We start from the raw sequence: 23113 nt of genomic DNA on the forward strand, positions 1-23113 counted from the left end.
TGCAAAAACCCTAACTTCCTCAGATCATATCTCCGAAACTATAGTGATACAAGATCTAAAATTTCGCCCCAATGTTCAAAGAAATCTCCTCTCAAATGGGTTTTATTTTAGCGTCTGAAACTTTGTAGAGAAAAAGTTATAGCAAAAATGCCACGATGACCTATTTGGAGTAGCAAAACCCTAGAATCCAAAGCTTCGATACCAAATGTTATGAAACCAGCTGGCAAAAGGATAGAAAAGATAGATCAACGCCTTAGAAATAAGCCTCTTCAAGGGGCAATCTCCTTTACATTACAAAAATGAACAATTCTTAGATGATACAAATGAAAAGTCCTCCTTTCTATATCTTGGAGTCTAAGGGGTCATAATATAATCAGAGCCGACATAACAATAATAATGGAAGGGCACAATAATAACAATAGTGGACTTCTATGAGGCACAATAATAACAATATGGGGACTACATGGGCACAACAATATAATAAGGGTGTTGTACTAATAAGAATAAGGGGTTACACTAGTAGTATATGGAGCTAACAACAATCCCAACCTCCCTTGGCACCAAAAACTGTGTATATGCTTCTCCGAGTGTCCTTTCCCTTAGTCAGACCTCACTGCCTCGAGAAACTGTGCAATTATATCCTTCAAGCCTCCATGATTTGCGCATTGTGTAGTCTCCGTTGCCTAGTCCCCCTAGCCTCTTAAAAATGTGTAGTTTTTACTCATAGGGCCCCATGCTAGAGCCTTCACTACCTTCTTGAATTGCACAATTTTTTCCCTCAGTGGGAACTACATAAATTTTTCCATCAGTGGGCACTGTGCAAATTTTTCCCTCAATGGGTGTTGCATAAGTTTTTCCCTCAGTGGGCACTATGCAATCTTATCCCTCTATCCAGCCTAGTCATTGAGCCTTCCCACTTTACCTACTATGAGTTTCATATCATTCAATGGATTATCACACAGAATCTTAAACTAGGGGTTTATTAGATTGATATTGTCTTGTCATGAGTGGATTACAGATACAAGAATTCTACCATGTTATGGAAAGATGATGAAGAATGAGATGAAGAAGGAGGACATGCAAGATGAAACTTAATGGGTTGAAATAAAAGAGAATCATTGTTTAAGAATACTAAGGAACCCTAGGGTATGATAGAAGATCAGAGATCGAGACTGCATGAAGACTCCATCTGCTTCACAACCCTTTGGAGGGTAGGTATGAAGAACAATGAACATATTTCATGAAGTTGAATGCACCTATTACTGTAGTATGAAGGAAAACTTATCACTATCATATCATCATGTATTCATTGACATGTATGGTCACAAACACTAAAATTTATTCCTGGTGTTTTCTATAAGTGTTTTTCTCCCATTTGCAAGATAGACAAGATGTCATCTTTTCGCATGCTAGCTATCGCTCTTTATGCATCAACTGATTCTGGTGGTCTCGAGGGTCCTTATTTGTGTTTATGAGTTTTCTTAACCATATAAACACTTTTCAGACTCATTCAAAAAGTTTTGAGTGTTTTCACACAAGTGTTGCCACAGTCGTCGTGAAGCGTATCTCAGATGTCGCACTTGCATAACTAGTCATGGAGCGGTCACACACATGAGTTTGTATTGTTTATATGTCATGGGTGATATACGTTGTTGAGTTTTCAAGTATTCTAAGTGTTAGATCATTGTCAAAGCCTTATCACTTCACACATCAGTCCCAATAGTGAAACACTTAGCCATTTACGAAGAGGCTTCCCGACCCTTCAACTTGACTTAACCCGACCTGTTTGGATTATGCACTGCACATTCCAAATCCTCTATCAGTGACCTTGGCCCTTAAATCTACGTAGTGTGCAGTTCCTACACTATGCAATTGATGATCCCAAGACCCAACATTCAACTCCATAATTATGTAATCCTCTTAGATAGCTTGGCCTGAACTGCGTATTGCGTGAGTAGAAGCATCAAGATGCTTCCTTGAGCTCCTGAAATGCACAATTCCATTGAAGACAAGCATACCTTCACCTCGAGAATTGTACAGAATCTTCTCCTAGGTGCCATTCCCCTCAGCCTGACCCACTATCTCTCAAAACTGCGTAGATATTATCCCTTAACCCAGCCTGAACTACACATTACACATTTCCAAACCTCAAGCCAAAGACCTGGCTATTAGCAATACGCAATGTGCAGCCACTGAGCCTCCCTTCCCAACTTGTATCTGAGTTATGGCTCATTCCATGTACCAGAATGTACCATCTCAGGCTAATAGGTTTTCTGGTTGATGTCATCTACTCATGAGTGAATTGTAGATACAAGAACCTAGCAAGATTATGAAGAAGGAGATGAAGGAGAAATAAGTACAAAATATTTTCCTGTAGCTGAGCATGCAAGTTGATCTATCAAGGAAAAAGGAAACCAACTCTCGACCACAACCCAAGATTTGAGATCATGGAAGCTTCCTATCACCAAGCCATGAGGAGGTGAAAGGTGTTGTACCTTAAGAAACCAATTTCCTGGGTGTAGAGAAATTGTGCTTAAGACATTAATAATTATTGTTTGTTGTCACTTATTTGTCACTTTATGGTTTGTTGTATTCTCAAATGAAGGACTTGGAAAACTTGGTCTTTAACCCTTAATACATATGTGACCCAACAAATCTTAGAATGCCATTTTTTGCTAGGTATAAATGATGAATGAAGAAAGTTTGAAGGTGAAGTTAAAGATAATATGTTGCTTAACACAGAACCTACTATCCGTCACTTAGAAGAATTATGAAAATGAGAAATGAATCATAGACAATATGATGCTTGACACAAAACTACTATATGCGACCCTTGGAGAAGTTAAAGATAATATGTTGCCTTACATAGAAACTATTATCTATAACTTAGGAAGGTGAAAACTTCAAGTATAGGACCGCTCTTTTAAGGAATTTTAACTTTATCTACATAAGCAAATAAAGACCTACAACTTCATTATTATACTTGAAAGAAGAAAACATAAGATGACACATGACAGAGAAGTTACAAAATTATACCCAACAATTCATGGAAACTTCTGATTCTTTCATTAATCAACAATTATATCAGGAATATAGTGGCCTAGTCTCCGGGTTCTCCAAAATTCGAACCCTTTCTCTGTAAATTTTCCTCTTCTTATACATTGTGAAACAATGGTTGATCTTTGAAACTGTCAAACTACTAAACTGCTTCCCTAACTATCTGAAGTAAAAACTATTACGAAAAATTACACAGAGGGTAAAAGACACCTCATAGAACATGAAATAACAGGAAATAACTGAACTTAGAAGATGACAATGACTGTTGGCTTTTCAACTCTGTTAATCGGCTCTTCAGTTTCTCTGTGGACTCTTTAAAATTTCTTAATTTGATTTAGCTATAACAAGTGTGTTTGACTTGTGTAAACCTAGTCTTACGCATGTATCAAGCACATCTCAATTGGCCAAAACACCAAGAAACTCAACCAACTGACTTTTCCTCAAATTCGGCTTTAACACTGATTTTTTCCTTTACATGGAAAAATTAATGCAAAGCACACAAAAGCGGAACTAAAAAAGAATTAACCTAGTTTAATAACTCCATTAGATCTGCCCATTCAGCGTTGCATTAACTTCCCATCGCAAATCGCAATTGCCCATTTCAAATGATGTATCAACCCAATCTTTAGCAATATGAGACATGACAGACCCGCCAAAGTTATTAAACGTAATACATAACAATATTGGGTCCAGAATCCCATTGCATATCACAATTGGCAAATGAGCTAATCACATATATATAATACGTCATGCGATATGATGGATCCACCGAAATTATAAAACATGACATATATATATATATATATATATATATATATATATATATATATATATATATATATATATATATATATATATATATATATATATATATATATATATATATATATATATATATATAGATATATATATATATATTTGGGTCCAGCCATCGCATATCACAATCGACGGAACCCAACGCATATGTATAAAGCATTGTGCGATACCGTGGACGCACCAAGTTTATAAAATTAAATATATATGTTTTCGGATCCACCTATTGCAAATCGCAATCGGCGAAACCAACATCCATTACTCTGTGGACCCGCAGAAGTAATAAACGGGATATATAATCTTTCAGGTCCAACCAGGGTTGATTTCATATAACTGCTCATCACAATCAGGAACGATGATTCCTGTGGTAATAATATAGCTGCCCACTGCATCTTTGCGATTGCGATTAACCGCATCGCTTAACACATATATACACATTTTGGTTATGGCTCCATATAACCATTTATATAGCGATTTGATTTGTTTGTATAGCGACCTTGGCTACACCGGGGTCGATTCCTTTACACTTATTTCTTTTAAGATTTCGATATATAATAATCAAAATACTTCATTTACCTTAGACTCTGTGGATGTAAATAAAATAAGGGAGCTTTATTAAGGTTGAACCCCTGCAGTGATTTTTAGACCAAGCATTGTGATAAAAGTGATAAATAAGCTTAAAAACGGTATAAGCTACAACAGAAGGCAAGAGTATTCTAAAGCAGACATCATTGTTAGTTGAAATAGTGACTTGACATTGCCACATCATCAAGCAATACATGTCAGTAGTGGTATGTCATATTATTTCATGAGTGGTCATATGCCACATCACTATTTTGGACCATGTACATTATCAAATGTATTTTAAAGTGGAAGTCCAAAGAACACACATGAATGTGGAGAGTCAATTAAGTTAAGAATTCATAGGAAGTTGAACAATCATGAGGGTAGTCAAAGAGTCACAAAGGAGAAGCATAACCCCTTGGTTATATATACTCCCTCATTATATGAGCAAAGGAATTTTCACGTTGGCTCTTCTCACAAGGCATTAGAGAGATCAGCTAGTTCTTTGAGGAGAAAGGAGTGGATCCAATGTCCCACTATTGGGGCTAGTGATGTACATTGTAAACATGTGTCTTGGAACTTTTGCTTAATAAAAGAAGCCTATTAAGGCCAACACGTTCTTCATGCATGGTCTATGGATTTTTGTAATACTATTCTATGGATGTTTGTATTTCATGTTTGCTTTCACATGTACTAAGATAGTTGAAATGTTTTGGTTATTTTAGTGCTTATCTTATTGAAAATGTGTTGTAATGGTTGTTATTATTTTTTTATCCTTATGGACTATTTGCGGGATACCATACAAATATTTCCTTGTTTGTTGGTTGTAACGACTGTTGTACCCACTATGGACTATTCCACTGGATGTTAGATAGATCCTTCTAGTTCATGTGTGTCTCTTCCTAGGTGGTAAAATTACCTCTCACCTAGAGGCTCTCTTTTCTCCCCCCTTTGCAGTGGAAGAACCTTAACATAGTCGCAATTGCACACTGACAAGGCACACCTCCCTTGCTTTTTCAAGACACCACTCCATCCCGCTCCCATGCTGACAGTTAGAGCCAAGGCATGTCTGTGAGATATATGGAAACTGTGCCAATATTCCAGATGGGGATTTGTCACCAGATTGTGTGGGGTCTAATTGGGACTTCAAATCAGGGAGACCCCCTTGGTTGATGGATTTCCAACACCGTCAATAAGATGGCTCTAGAAGGAGGGCCAAATGACAAGTTGTGCCTGTTGAGTCTGGCTTGAATGTCTTATTCAAAATGGCTCTTTCCCAAATCATAATCCCATGATTTTTTTCTAAAGAGCTTAATTGTACCATCTATTCAGAAATTATTCATAACATGTCCCAATTGACGTTTCATGGTGACGGTAAATCAAATTTTAATGAACATTTGTTTCAAGTTGTTCGTTTTTTCCTGTTCATGAGATATATTGACAAGATGTCATGGTTAGACTACTCACCCTCACATTCAAAGCTCGCGTTAGTCAATGGTGTCATACATTTCCCATTTCTTCTATCCATTCATTTGACCTACTTGCCAAGGAGATTCATAAATCCTTTGAGAAGTATGACTACCAAAAATTTTGTGGAAGGATCAGTCTCTTAAGAATAAAGACAAATGAATCATTTGAGAGATTTTCTAATCGATTCCTTCACCTTTGTTATGAGATTCCTTAAAAGAATATGAATTGGGATCTCTTGCGACAATATTTTGAGCATTTGGTTCTTATCTCATTACACAATGAACCCAAACCCCCTAATTTCTCTATTCCTCCAACTCTTGTGAATCATGAGACACCTAAAATTTGAGCATAGGAGCTTACTGTCTATTTTGTTCTTTTTCGTCCTCCCTTTCTAGTCCCAATGCGAGTGCCTCCCTGTGGTGCTTTTAAAACTATGAAATCTGCAAATCAAATCTCCAGTCCAACTTCTCATTCTTCTTATACTTTTCATCGTTTAGATTCATTGGAGGAAATTTCAGAATGGCTCATGAATCGTACATTGAAGACCCACTCCTCCATTCCACTAAATGATGTCACCATTCACAACTCTAGTGTCAAAGCTAATCCATATTTCTATTATTCTCTATCATCTACATATCTTTACTCTTTTTATGATGAACCTCTTGATCAATCTACTCTGCCAGATAGTTCTTCACATTCTCTTGATTCTCGAGCTGTTGGCTCAAATTGCGATGAGGTACAAAGAAGTCACATTATGCAGATAAAGGAGAAGGAAGGCGAGGACGCTTTCAATCTTTCCTCTCTTTTTTAGAATGTTCCATGTCAAGACATTGAGTCTCCATTCTTGGATGATTGTCAATCTTCTAATCTCAATAGTGAATCGAATGCAATCAATTCTTTCAATCAACCACCAACCTTGGGCAGTAATCATTCCAATGATGATGAAAATATTTTTGTATCTTGTGACAAATGAACAATCATATCATGTGATATTTGAGTTTCTCATGAAGATTTTAATTTAGATCTAGAACCTTATTAGGTTAAATAATATGTTTTTATCAAAACTTCCTCTTCACCTCACTATCCCTTGCGTGTTGCCGATTTTCATGCATCCACCTCCAATGGAGATATCCATGCTCTTTAGTTTCTTCATTTGATGAGTTATCTCAAGGTAGTGACTTTTTCCATGATGAGATTGAAAACAGCCAAAACGTACCCTTCCCGTCCCTCATCATCTCTTTTCTTCTATGAAAACAACTCTTCAAATCATCCTGCTCACAAAATTTCCCCAATTCAATTATCTTTGATTTTTTTATCAGAAGAGTCTTCCAACTTGAGAAATATGGTTGCTAATGTTGAAAAATATGGTAAAATATGTGACATAGATTATTATTTTCCTATGAGTAATGGAATTACTGAAACCAACAATAACATCTATCGTCAAACCATGCATGATCTGCTTTAGGTTTCAAAATGTGATTCTACAATCTTGGGAAGTCCTGGGACCTACTAGAGAGTTGAGTCACTTCAACTTCCGTTGATGTTTATGTCAGGATCTTGCGACTCTAGTAAGCCCCACTAACTAAGTAACATATGGTTTTTGTCACACAATCCTTATTTTTGCATGGTTTCTTTTAGTGTAAATCTCTTTCTCAAAGATGTTTGGTATTCCAGGTGTGGCCTTTCAATTTTTCAATATTTTTCTTCTAATTGAATTCAAGAATATGTTACAATTCATTATTCTTCATGCAAATATCCCACATCAAACTCAGGTTGGCAATGTTCATCTCTCATAGAGTCATGGAATTTTGAAGTTTATTATTCCAAGGACTATATTTTCCTAAAGGAATCATTCTTACCCAATTTATCCCTTAATGGTTAGATCCTTGGTCTTCTTCAGAATTTGATGTTTCAAATATATCCTCTCATTGCACCAAAAATCCTCTTGTGTGATGATGAGTGCAAAAGTTGTCTCACGAATCAAGTTCTTCTCCATTTACCAGGTCCCAACTGTTATCATGTATTTGTGGTATTGGAATCCTTTTTAAACTTGTTTTTTGACTACGATGCTTTTACAATTTGCGAAAAATGTCATAACTGTCTCGCAAGGAATTTGGTTCGATTATTTAGAGCATTCACAAGAGTGTTCAAATTAATTTTTCTTTTTTATTGAAAACTTGGAATCTAATGATTTAATCATCTCATCTGATCACCTTTCTGTCTTTGGTGTCTTTCATTCAGCTTATCTTTTTCCCATCAGCACATCCAAGGATAGTTGCTTCACACCCCTTAATATTCATTGTTCAACATCTCTCTATTCAGATTTTCGTCAAGCAGGTGAGGCACTTCAACCTTCACTGATGCTTATGGCAGGTCCTCATTCTGATGATATTGCTACTGAGTATGATCAAATCAATTTTCCCCTACATTATTCTCATCATAATCTGATTCTTCTAATTGAAAGCTAATATTTTCAAAGATTTCAAGAGAGTCATCATGAATGGGACGATCCAATCACTGAATTGTTGGAACAATCCTACCTCACAAGCTCTATCACAAAGAACAAGTTTCAATCTTCCCTCATGGTTTCTAAAGAGTTTTATGTAGATGGATACACATCATCGAGAATATTTCGAGGTTTGTATAAAGATGGTATTCATTGAAAAGATAAGAATGAAAATTGGATGAAAGTATTGGTTGTGACCAATATTTCTACCCACATGAAAGATCTTCCTTATCTTGTGCAAGATATTCAAGTTATTATCCTTTTTGTTGCACATTTCTTTATATATTTTTTAACTATTTGTATCAGTGTGAATGCAGGTCAGGAACAACTATGGCATCTTCATTGGAAATTTCATTATACGTGACCACGACCTTCTAGTTGTTAGGTTAGGAATAGGATAGCTACGTCCTAGTTTTCCCTCTCTTCGACTCATTCTACACTCATTCCTTATAGTCTTCCCTCATTTTCTCATTTTGATTTTACATCATGTTTTCTTTAGCCATTTTTTTCTCTTCTCTTTAGGTTTTGTTCCTTGTTGTATGTTTTCTCTCTCATGGCCTTATTTTATTTCTTGTTGAGTTTATCCTATTATTTTCATCATATGAATAAGTGTTGTTCCTGGAAATGTTGTGGCTTCTTATTATTTGTGTGGCCGAACTATAAAGAGTCTTGTGACACTTCAGCATTTGGCTAGCCTTTTGTCTGTCTTCCTTGTGTTGGTTACATCTTTTGGCAATGAAGTTTAGACGGAAAATATGATCCATCCATAAGGATAGTTTTGGTCAAACCATGAACCCACGTCTAGTTCGGAAAATTCATGCCTATATGATGATACTCAATATTTCAACAAGAGTGATACAACTCCAGAGGCTACCAACTTTAATTATCAACCCAGGGTTCGTAGAAACATGAGAAGTATCAACACTATATGTGCAGCATACTATGTGTCATTCCTTCATTGTCATGATGTAATGGAGTGAATTTAATGAAATGAAATCCTAAACCAATTTTGTAAATGGAAATTTTACTTTGAAAAGAAATTAATCCTAGGAAAGAACAACAATTTGTAATTGAAATCCTAAGATCATGAATTAAAATGATAGGCATAATCTACTTTTTAAAAAGGGATGTCTTAATTGGTGTTTATTCATCCTAAATCATGGATTTAGAGCTTAGGGATCATGATTCAACCCTAAGGGAAAAAAACCAAGATTTACGAGAAAATATGGGCAAGTATATATGTGCTAGAAGAGTGCTACATGAAGTTACAGGCTACTATACGAAGTTATGGGATTTGCTATAGGAAATTACAATTCACCGAATGACCAAGTAAATCAAATCCAAATTGAATGGTAACTTTTTTTTTCTTGAATAGGATGGTTTAGGTCTCCACTCCAAGTGGAATTACTCAAAAATACCTCTGTTAACAGATGCTAAAAAATAACAAAAATTACTAGTGTAAATCTAGAAATTTGAGAACTAGTGTACTAGTTAATCCATCAAATTCCTAACCTAAACAAGTGAAATGCAATGGGGTGAATTTTTTTATTGGATTAATTTTTTATTATTATCTAATACAAGTGGAATAATCTCAATTTAATATTATTACAATGTTCTAAAAAAATATCATAAAATTACTACTATTTCCCACTAGGTACTTCCAAAAATTGAGATTTGGGAATATGAAAACTAATCCAAGTAGCTCAATGATTACTATGACCTTCCAAAGTTGTTCTAGGGACGAAATAATTCTTTTGATCCTATAAAATAACTTACTTCAACCATTTAACCAAATCCTACAACAAGAAATCATCAATACTAAATGAAAAAATAGGAAAAAAACAAGAACAAGAGATGCATGTGAATAAAAAGTGAAAGGAAGAAACGTAACTTATAAAAAAGGGCTTTGAGGATCCTGGGATGGCCAAGCCCAAGGAAACTCAAATTCGTATGAAGGAGACCAATATTTAGAAGTTTAACATGCCACCAATCTTCATTATTTCCATCAATGCATTTACATCCGTGCAAGAAATGAAAGTGGAGCAGCAAAAATACAAGTTTTCTCCACCAGAGGACTAAGAAAAACTAACCCCTAGAGGAAAATTCGAATTGGTACCTATACAAAATGATTAGGAAGAATTCTCCATGAAAGGAGGAATATATCCCTCCAAAATCCCTCAAATGGTGCATCTGGTCCCCAATGCTAGGAATTTGCATTAAATGACAGGGAACGAATTCCTAGATTTTCTCAATCATTTGAGCTCCAAAATATGTGCAATAATTCCATAATATCTTGTTGATTTATTATCCAATATTGATCCTCCTGTATTAGGGAGAAAGTCCATAAATTCTCTCCTCCTCAAAATCTTCATAATATGCCCAATATTCTCACAATATTCTACAAAAATAAATAATGTTAGGCACAAATATGCAATTATCCATAAACCTTACTAATGAACATATTAATGTTAAAAATATGTCATATGCAAAAAGTGAGGTTTAATGTTTAGAAGGATGTTCATATGGGCCTTAATTTATGTCTAATTTGGAGGGCCATCATACCCCCTTCTTAAAGTGTTTCTCATCCTCTGAGAAAATTAGTGACCAAATTATGCCTCATTCATGGCCCTGATGGCCTCTCTCTTATACATACCATAGTCCTTTTTATTAAGAAGCTTGGTTGTAGTTTCTGCAAGGACAAGCACAAAATATAGTTGTTACTTTCATGATTATTTAGCAGTCCTTCAAGCATAAAAACATAAATTTCCTCTTTGTAAGTGAACGTTGTTGGCTTGTAGATCCATTTCATTCAAATCCTCTGCCTTGAAACCTGAATTCCATTTTCACTAATTTTTCCTAACTCTTTATACCATTAGCCTCCCTTTTCCCCCTTATTCAATATGGGTTTTGAAGATTTTTTAGTTTGGCAAGGTCTTCCACATCCTTTTCCAATCTCCTGCTATCTTTTTCCACCATTTAGACACCTCTGAAACCCTCAAAATGCCCTTAGATGAGATCTTGTAGCAACACATAGAATCCTATAGCAGACCTGTAGCATTATGTAGCACAACACAAAATTTATCAAATCTTGATAGAAATTGCACCTTATGCTTAATTGTTTCCTCTTACCTTTGTATAACATCTTCTAAACCTTCGACAAAAACTAGAAAGAGATTAGATACTTCTTGGAAAGCCTCATTTCATCACTGTGGTTTGAGTTTTATTTTGATGGTCAATTCCTTCTTGCATTTTGTTGCCTTATACTTCTCTTTTATGGCCTAGATGATTGCCTCATGGGCTTTGGAGTTCTCTGTTTTGATTAGGTCTCTCTTAGGCACTCTTATTTTGGTTTTTAGCATAATTTGTTCCTTTCTTCCTCCTTCCTCCTTGAGTTTTTCTTTTGGCTAATTTCCCTCTTCTCCAAATTCTTCTGGTTCTTCATTATCTTCTTCTTCTCCTTCTTCTTGTTTGTGGGATCTCTATGGTTAGATACACTCCCCATAGCCTTCAATACAAATTTCCAAAGTTGACAAGGCAACTATCTATTTATACTATAAGTTTTAGATATTCCTGTGTAATGAGGGTTTTTATGATAGAGAAAAAAAAGGCTTTATGACATTTATTGGAGGAAGGATTATTTCAATATCACTCAAAAATAATTGCAATTCCCCTTCTTATCAGGCTCAATTCAAAGGAAACATCCATATTTCATTTTTTTATTTGTAAATTTTTATCAAAAGTTTCCCATAGGTTGTACTACCAAATAAAAAAAATGAAAAATTTGCAAGCTTTTTGTACACATATGTCAAGGAGAAATATGTATTTACCCTTTCTTTGTGTGTTTTCCTTCGAATCCTAGGGTTTGGGTGTGAAATTCCTCAAAATTGGGGTCTTTTACAAAAACTTTTTCCTTCCTATAGCATCTCTATTTTTCTTATAGCACACAGTTTGTCTTTCTTGTGGTGGCCATATTTCTCGTGTAACAGATATGCTTGATCTTGTAGCACCTACAAATAAACTATGTATCTATTTTGTAGTACCCTAGGAAGTCGCTGGTATCATCTAGCTCGACCCTCGATGCATTAATGAGCCTCTCTAACTATTTTGGGAATGAGCATTGATACAAATGAAGTTGAGCCTTGTTCTTTTATTTATTTCTTTTTGGTAATGGATCAAAGTGCTTCAGTGACTTGGCCTTTGCATAGATTTCCTCTTTTAACTATTGTCCCCACTCCTCATAATCATCACCCTTCCTAATTTGGATTTTCCACATTGCATGAGTGAGGGAGTTAGCTGGAATTAACTAATTGAGGGTGGTCAATATTGTTGACCCATCCTTAGCTTATAAAACCTCATCTCTCATGCATTGACAACAAATTTATAACTATAATATGCTCAAGAGAAGAGGTCAAGAATATTGCATACATGTACCTACCTGATGGTTGTTGGAGAGGCATGCATACTATTGTTGAGTTGCTGATAGATCCATGCTTATCTGGAGGTGATAATTTCCTTTTTTTTCTTCTGCACAGGTCTTCATAGCTTGATGATTTTGTCACTGATAAGGTTGTTGTGTGCAAGTTTTATTCCAATGTACAATTTTTTGTTGTTGGAGTGGATGGACTGCTTCCTAAAGAGGGTGTGTCCCCTTCTCAATCTTCAGAAATGGCTTCATGTTGCTCAAGGTGGCTAGATCTTCTGTTGTGTGAGTGAAAAAAAGAATTGATGCTGATTTTATCCAATTGGATTTCCTCCTGTATATTCTTCTTGGCCATCCTATAGTGCTACAAGATCTTCCTGTATAAATTATGGCTCTCAAATGGTAGACTAGACTGAACTAAAATTTGGTGAGAATGTTTCCATCATCCCTATGCATCTCCCCATTAAAAGTCTTGTCCAATGGATGCACAAACCTCAAGAAAATTTAAAATGGTTGTAGGTGATGGAGGTCAATTTATCAAAAAGTGTACATTAGAATTTGTTGAAATTTCTTGGGCATGTTACCATCATTTGTATGCATCTCCCCCTGAAATATTTCTTCAAATGAATGCATATTTTTGAGGATATGATAAAAAATAATTTGCTTCTCTCTGTATTTTAGCTTCCTGTAGCAAAACAAAGCCCTCCTATAGCATTTTAGGATAGCGAAGTAAATGAATGGGAAATGCTTGGGAATGATGGTTGGATGGTAGAAATAGATGAGGATGATGCATTTCCATGGCCTTAGTCCTTTTGGAGAATCCGAGAAAAGGAGGAGAAAGTCCAAGTTTGACTACCTTTGACTAGAATTTTGACCAAATTTTTCTTCTGGTGCTAAAGTGTTCTTGTTTTTTACAAAGGATGGAGAGAACCTGCATTCAGGAGAGAGATATATGCAGCAAATAATTTTTCTTTTTCATTTTTCTTCTTTTTTTTAGGCCCACTAGCTGCCTCAATGAGGTTTTCAACTAGTAGGTCTCCCTAGGCACCTCAAAGGAGGTTTTCACCTAGGATCTTTTTTTTTCTCCTTTTTTTTCTTTTCCAAACCGATTGACTACCTCATGGAGGTTTTCAGTCAATGAGCCAATCTCAGGTGCCCCAAATGAGTTTTTCTCCCAAGATTTTATTTTTTTCTCTTATTTTTCATTTTTTTATTTTGTTTTCTATCCTATTATACTTGAAAAACAAAATCTCTTTTAAGTATAGGAATACTTCCAATGGAGGAACTTGCATAATTGGATCACATATAAAATCATGTGTAGGCTCAAAACATATACTTTGATGTGTACCTAAATGTAAGAGACCAAATTATTTCACTGATATGAGATTAGGAATTGTTGAAGAAGAGTGTGTTGTTACAACTTAATGAATGTCTAGAACCATATTTCAATATAGTTGTGATGCCCCTGGTCCACTTGCTAATTTGGATGATCTTGGATGTCTTCTTCTTCCATGAAATTAATATCTTCTTTTTGTTGATTATTCTCTTGAACACATAGAGGTTCTAATGGTGAACATGATGTAACTTCCTCAATCTCTGATTCTGGTGTCTTCTCTCCATCAAGTGCAACCCATGATCCTTTGGTCTCCTCATTTGAATCTTCTTCTTCTGGATGTTGTCCTTCAATGTCATTAATAAAATATCTTTTTTGCAATACATTTCCTTATCTAAGATGAATACCATTTAGATCAAGATGGTATGTTTTGAAGTGTTGTGCCTCAACATTGTAAGTGGGTTGAGCTACTTGGTTATGCGGGTTTGGAAATGGTGGTATAGGTAGTTGAGTGGGAGTGGATCTTTGATCTGGATGTGGTTGGGGTTGTGGTGAAGGTGAAGGTGGATGGTAGGGATAACTTGGAGTTGTGTTTGGAGCATATTGAGGAAAATATTGAAGATATTATGGATTTCTCTCATAAGTTCCTTTCCAACCTTGTTTCCAAGATTGGTTTTGGGGTTTAGATGGCCAAGGTTGCCAAGGAAATGGTGTGTTCCAATTACTTTGAGATGGATGTGCATAACCTTGAAATTATGGATTGGGTTCCTGCATCATATTAGGTTGACTAGGGTTCCATGGTCCTCTTCGAGCTACAGAACCTAGCTTATTTAGTGATTGAGTTGCTCCATTTTCCTCTTGGTAAAGTTGCTTCAAACTTGTAATGATGGGCAATATTTAACACCATGTGATTCTGCATGGAAAACACAAATATCAACATCTTATTTTTACTCATCTTGCATACTTAACATTTCTACTTGTTTTCTTAGATTTTTAAGATTTTTTTTTAAATAATTAGACAATTTCCAAGTTTATGTTGACTTACTGATCTTGATGTTGATTTAATTACTCTATGCATTCCTCTTGTTATGTGTTTGTATGTTTCACAAATTTCTTCAAATGATAATTGGTATACATCACCTCTACTCATGAGATCAAGAAGATCAATCCACTCATCCCTAATTGTTCTAAGTAAGAGGGTTTGTAGTGTTTTGGATCATAGATCATTTAATTTTCCTTCTTAACATTATACATGAACCTGTCTATTAGATAATCAAGGATCTCATCATATTTTTTATTCATTCTAAAGATTTATTCTTTAAGATCATGATATTTATATTTTTCTAGAAATATCTTTTGCATATCATTTCATGGTGTTATTTAATTAGTCTCTAAACTCATGAACCATTTAAGATATCTATCCTTAACTGTTGTCGGAAACAATATCAACTTTTGAGTTTTTAATAAGTAACCATAAGATCTACAAACAATTTCAAAATTGAAGAGAAAGTTTTATGAATCCTTTGACCTCATACCATGGAAGTTTGGAAGAAATGATGGAGGGATGTTCTTCATATGCACACTGACAACACTATCTTGAATGGGAAATCCAAGAGGATATTATTCATTGTCATCATCTCCATCCATTTCTTGTACCTTCTCTGTCACCTCCTTTTCTTCTACCTGCAAAATTGGATGGCGATGTGTCTCTTAATGCACCACGTTATCAAATGGGGGGATTTGGTGTTGTCGAAGTATTTTTTTGTTTTTTATAAAAAATTGAAGTAGGATGCTAATGCAATGTAAGATGCCTAATGCAATTTTTTGGGTTTTTCCAGAAAGTAAAAGAAATGAATCAACTATGGAATAAAACAATGCATACTTTGACACCTCCCTGGAAACAGTGCCAAAAATTGATGGGACTTAGTATTGCAACAAGAACTGCAACTCCCAAGGATACCAACTTTAATTATCAACCCAAGGTTCATACAAACTTAAGAGGTATCAACACTATATGTGCAACATAAAATTTTCCCTCCTTTCATTGTCATTGTTGGTGTCCAGGTATGAACAAATTATCCACTCCTTTTCCTACATTAATTTATCAATCTGGGTGCGTATTTTTTTCAAGGCAACACACAAGGTATATGCAGGGGCAAGTTTATGAGCTGCCCTCAACCAAGGGTTCGTGATTAGCAATCAAAACATTGCCGAGATAGAAGTAAAACTCAACTGTAGAATGTAAAAAGGTATTCACAGTTATCTAAGAGATCTATAACAACAACAAGAAATAAACACATAAAATAGAAAATACACACAACACAAGGAAACACACAGCACCTAGTCAGAAGAGTGGGCCCAGCTCTCTAATCAGGGCTGCATTACTCATAATGAGTGATAGATCAGTAAAAGGGTTTATATCTTATTAATCTGAATAATGTTGTTACAATACCATACATGGGTACCCTTGATACAAGAATGGCCCATCTTATACAATACAAAGGACAATAATTCTCCACGAAACCTGGTAACTATATGCCCAAAGATATACATCAGTTATATCACAGAACTATAGCCGAGAGAGCCAAGAACAAGAATGGTCAAAAACGAGTTGAGAGTAGCTGCATTCAGTTATGCTAGTTTATCATGGTCAATCAACTGCTATGAATCGCGGAACTGCTGCGATATGCTACGCGGTCAACACCTGTGCTCCATAATCTGCGACCATCATAAGTTTTAGTGGTTTGTGTAGGTAGAAACCTTCATGACTCTACTTCATTAATTAAATATCCCAAGAAATGATAAAAGGGGAATTACCTCATAATGTTACACAGTAAATATATGCGAATAAATGAAAAAAGGGTGAAAAGAGGAGTGGAAATGCAGGGAAACGATAGGCCAATTTGGTGCCCAACATCTCCTCCCAACTAGCCTTCTACACGCCCTTGTGCAGCTCATCGTCTTCGCAGGTCTGGGTTGGATAGGCTGTGTGCTTCCTAAAGCCGGGCGAGATCATATTCCTCGACCATTTCTTTTCATGGAACCTTGAACCCTTCTGAGAGGAGAACTTCCTTCCACCAATCATTTGGTACATGATAGGTTGGGGTGTAGTGTTCCACTGGAAGCCATAGAACAAAGTACCGGAATTGAATTCCCATCCATCAAACCCCACATGTTTGGATGCATGCCACATTTCTTGGCACCCTGCTGAGTGCTCGTGCAAAATTTGGTGCTCCAAATGGTTCTTTGTTCCGACAGATGTGGGTGACATCATCCACCTCTTGTGACAAATATCCAGGGCCTCAGCCTGAAACATGACTAATTTTTTGACGCAGAGATCGATGCACCACTTTTATGTCCTCAGCATATGTTCCTTGTTTCCCATAATTTCAAAAAACGTAGTGTGCTTATTATACATAGTCAATGATCTCTTGGGTTCTCCTCTTAACATAAAAGGCTTCATGGCCTGATTTGACTCGAACATGTCAGAAGCCTTCTGCCAACTTATCTGATTATAAGTGTAAGAGGTGAGGGCCCTTATATGAATGTCCCCCACATATGGAATCAGATTAAATTCTCTCTCAACAGGCAAGAGATACCCATGCATATAAAGCTCACACATCAAGTGCTGAGTTGGCACATCATGGGATCTCAATATCCGGAGGAACTGTACACCATCCTCAATCTCGTGACTAATTTATTTCTGGATGCTTTCCAAACAAAATAAAAGAAACCACGGATGCAAAAATAAAGAGTAACAGGAAGCAAGAGGGCGACATGCCATCCCTTCCTATGCTAAATGGAGCATTTGCTCTTTATCGATTTTTAATTCACCTACTTGCCTTTCCAACTGCTCCACCTTGAATTGTTACTTTGCATGCCTCAATCACATTATATCAATGTGCTCTAAATATTCAAATATAACTGTGGATGCTCACTCTTGGGCTTTCTTAGCTTCATTCTGATATCGCACTATGGTGGATTTCCAAGTCTGTACCTCAGCTGAAAAAGAAAATTCATGGCCCTCAAACAAATATTCTATGAGGTTTGTCTGAGTGGCAACAGAAGTTGTTGCCACTTCATCTACCTACGTCCCTGCTTCGGTCGTCATGGTTTTGGGCTTCTTAGCCCGCTGCTTATATTTCTTCACTTGGTTCTTCAACCGGTGCATCTGTTTCCTTAGCCTCTTAACCTCTGTTTTGAGTCGCATCATTTCTTTAAACTGAAGCTGATATTTCTACTTCATAGGCAGCCTTCATTGTTCACACAACTCCACCCATTCTTCTTTAACCACCATCTCATCTGGTACTATAGCTGGTTCGACAGGTGGTGATTTACCCGTGGGAGTATCCACGGCGTTACTCCACGGGGTTTCTTTGCTTGGTTTCTCTTCCCGGGGAGAAGCCATTTCCTTACTATCTCCTCCCTCGCCTTATTGTGAAGCTATCTCAACAGGTGGCGGGCTCACTCGATGAACATCCATCAGTGGTTCAGCCAAATTTTCCCTTCTAGGATCCCTTGTTCCAACAACATCTGCCTCTTCCTCTGTTCTGGGTCCTTGAGAGAGGTCTATGTGGGGATCTGTGGCCAACAAACCTGTGGCAACTGATCCCTTCTTCAACCCATCATATTTCAAAATCGGTGGAACAGTCACCTCCTCTTTTGTATGTCGAGCAGAGAGAGACACCCTTGTAAGAGGAAAATTGAAAGAATTCTCCTACTTGATCTATCTCGGCCCTAGTTGTGGTCTCGAGCACTTTCCCTCTGTTTGCAGCATCTTTTCTCTGAGTTAAAACCCCTGCCTGTGCAGTCCCCTATTCTGAGGTCGATAGTGGTTCTTGTGGAACAACATCAATCCTGACATTTAATTCCTTTGTGGTCTCCAAAGTCGAACAGGTTGATGGTGGTTCTTATGGGACACCACCTTCCATGTTTAGCATTTATTGAATAGATGATGCTACCACTGTTTCTTCCAGCACGAAATTGATACAGATGGATTCTTGCATAATCACATCAATTCCATCCATTAAACCCCTATCCTCTTCTTCTATTGGCCCCACAGTTCATTCAGCTTTGGGCCCTTCTCATTCTGGTTCTTCCTCCATTGGTTCTACAGTCAAGGGTGGTTCTTCTGGGACACCCTTGGCCGCAATATTAATGAATTCCTCCACCTCAGCCTGATGTGGTCCCTCTTTGCTTATTATAGTGTTGCTGCTTTACTCTATTGGCTCTATAGTCAAGGCTGATTCTTGAAGGACAACCTGGGTCATGGTGCTAGTGGCCCTTTCTATATTGGCCCCTTGCTATAGCAATTCTTCTTCCATTGGTTTCGAGGTCAAGGCTGGTTCTTGTGGAGCAGCCTCAACTGTCCTTCCTGGTTCACATTCCTGATTCTGTTCCCACTCTTCAAGTTCCATCTCCATTTCCTCTGGTTCCTCTTGATCTATGTATTCATCCTCTGCTCTAGTTCCTTCCTCCATCGCTTCCAACTCTACCTCTCTAGCAACTCTAGCAGCTGTTATTTATTCCTCTATAGAATCCCATAATGTTTCCCATGGGATTTGAAATCTACCAATTACATGCATGACTAGCAGCCGGACAAGGCCATGGTTGGTAATGACTACTGTCACTTTTCACGAACATCAAGTAGAGTGCGCCATCATCTGGAGACTTCTTAACAGGAAGAAAGGCACATTCAATGAGAAGGCTTCTGCCTGTGGGAACTGGAGGTGAGCCAATATTCTGAAATGGTATTTAAACATGGTGGTATACCTGCCCTCGCAAGTTATGTATCTCATTACAAAGCCTGCTACCTCACCCCATGGGTGTGGTAATGAGTTTCAATCGTACCCCCGGCCCTTCTGAACAACATTTTCTCCAACCTGTAAGAATGCTTTGGGGAACTTCAGAAGGGCGGTTCTTCATGAAAACCATTTATGCCCCGGCTGGGGTAGCCCATTGACCACTGCAATGGTTTCTTCCGTGATAGGGATTTCTATCCCCCGGACTTGAGAGCTCTCTTCTTCTAAATGGTGTGCGAATTCAATAGCAATTGCTTCATTAAATCCTTGCAACCTCTCAAAATAAACATTCCACTCTTCATTTTCGAAGACCTGCCATACCTCCAGATTGTTTCTAACCATTGTCATGCCCTCTGGCTCATGGCACACAGCCAACCCACCCATCACTATAAGAACTGGATCAAGACAATGGGTACAGTTGGCTGGTAGGGGGAGAGTAACAACAACCCAACTAACGATGACAATATTATTAGCATGGTGGCCATAGGGTGAAAGGATAATAATGACTGGTACGCCTCGAAAAGCACAACAATTAATGGCAAGGTGTGGAAGTACAGGTGAATGATTATGGCAATTGAATACAACGTACTGGGGAAACGATTGATAAAGTTCTTGGCGTACGATTTTAAATTCCAATGCGTGGGAATCATGATTACAAAATCGCGCAATTCTTTTGGTTTCCGTTTTCATTGGATTTGGCAATGATGTGATATGATTACAATTTTAGGTATGCCATCATTTCTTTATGATGGGACCCCCCAACTTAAATGCGGATGTCCGTGGCACGTACTAGTCTCTTATTCGAATATTTTAATTAAATCCGTAAGAGTCAATGAAGGCATACCTGGCGACCCCCTGGCAGTGGAGTAGTAGCAAAGATAACCGGTGTAGTAATATCATCGCGGAGTAATAGCGTCGATGGAGTAACAACATGGCGGAGTAACAGCACGGTGAAGTAACAACACTAGTGGAGTAACAAAATTGTCGGAGTAACAACAACTAGTGGAGTAACAACAATAGTGGAGTGACAACAACAGTGGGGTAACAGTACCGACATAGTAACAACAACAATGGAGTAACAACACTAGTGTAGTAACAACAAACAGTGGAGTAACAGGAACAGTGGAGTGACAACACCAACACAGTAACAAAAACTAGTGGAGTAACAACAACAATGGAGTAACAACAACATTGGAGTAACAACACCAGCAGAGTAGCAGCAACGGGTGGAGTAACAGCAACAGTGGAGTAACAACACCAACGGAGTAACAAAAACAAGTGGAGTAACAACGACAGTGGAGTAGCAACACCAGTGGAGTGACAATAATGACTATTACTTGAAAAAATTCTCTGTGTCTCCTTGTCATTTCAATTCTTATTCCTACAAAAAGACAACAAGTAAGTAGTAACAACATATTACTATTATTATCATTATTATTTATTTATTTTTAAAGGGCAGAGGGAGCATTCTCTGCACCAACAACCATCAAACCAAATGTATCAGAAAGATTTTTTATGAAGGCGTCTTTAGATGTTGGACGATGGTATAATTTCATATGGTGTTCGTTCACTAGGAAGGAAGTACGATTTTCATCTACTGTAACCAATCTGACTGTGCCATTAGCGAATACAACGTCCACTTCATAGGGTCCCATCCAACAAGTGCGAAGTTTTCCTTTAAAATCTTTTAACGGGAGTCATATAACAATGCCCAATCCCCTGTATGAAACACCTTATTCTTGATAAATTTATCATGCCATTTCATTCTCTGTTATTGGACAGCACTAGTTCTCTAAACAGCTTCTGAAAGAATCTTGTCTAACTGCTTGAGTTTTTCCAGTCGGTGTTTTTGGGCCTCTGATAAGTTCAATCCCACTTCCAAAGCTGTTCTAAGCATACTGATCTAGAATTCAACTGGAAACAAGGGAGATTTCTTGTAAACTAGCTCAAATGGTGAAAATCCAGTTGTATTTCACCATGTTGTCCTATACACCCAATGAGCTTCTAGGAGTTTTTGTGACCAATCCCAGTGATGACTTGCTATAGTTTTTGTCAAGATATTCTCCAACACCTTGTTTGTAATTTTTACCTGTCCATTTGCTTAGGGATGGTAAGGAGTTGTCACTCTGTGTTTGACCTCATATTTCTGCATAAGCCTTTCTATCATGTGGGATGTGAACTGTGCTCCTCCATCTGAAATAGTGGCTCTTGGGGTACCGTATCGGGCAAAAATCTCTTCAAAAAGGAAGTCTACCACCACCTGCTCTGTTGCTTTCGCAACTGCGTTGTTCTTTCCTATTTTATTTACTATGGTAATATCAAATTCTTGAAGTAGCAAAAGCCATCTTGTAATACGACCAGGAGTAACAGGTTTATTCATCAGATACCTGATGGCTGCATGATCTGTGTGTACAGAGGTGGGGTAACCAGTGATATAGTGCTAGAACTTGTTGATGGCATAGATGACAGCGAGGAATCCTTTTTCATTCACTGTGTAGTTTAACTCAGTAGAGGCCAAGTTCTTGCTAACATAGTAAACTGCATATGGTACGTTATCCACCTGCTACCCTAAAACTACCCAAATTGTTTTTTGGGAAGCATCAACATGAATATGGAATGGTAATGCCCATTCTAGTCCTCCAAGGATCAGAGCACTACAGACCAGTTTCTTGGTGCTCACAAAGGCTGCATCACAGCCATCTGTCCACACAAAGTCTGCATCTTTTGTCAGTAATTGAAAAAGCGGATGTGCTATTTTAGAAAAAAATTCTATAAAGTGCCTGTAGTAACCAGCACAACCGATAAATTTACGTACCTGAGTGGGTGTTCTGGGTATTAGAAAATGTTGTATTACCTTTATCTTGGTTGGATCCATCCGGATTCTTGCAGCCAAAAGCAAGTGTCCCGGGACTATTCCTTCATTCATCATCATATGGATTTTTTTCGTTCTTAAGGAAACATGTGCCTACTTTCATCTTTCAAGAACTTTTTCTAGCTTTCCTAATGCTTCTTCGAATGAATCTCCATATGCCGTGAAATCATCCATGTAGATTTCAACACTATCATCCATCAGAGAAAATCCCCAAAATTGCCCTTTGAAACATTGAAGGTGCATTACAGAGACCAAATGGGAGGACTTTGTATGCAAA

This window comes from Pinus tabuliformis, chromosome 1_1 (assembly GCF_031772625.1).
Source record: "Pinus tabuliformis cultivar Carrire ecotype Pingquan chromosome 1_1, CPIR1, whole genome shotgun sequence".
Taxonomy (NCBI): domain Eukaryota; kingdom Viridiplantae; phylum Streptophyta; class Pinopsida; order Pinales; family Pinaceae; genus Pinus; species Pinus tabuliformis.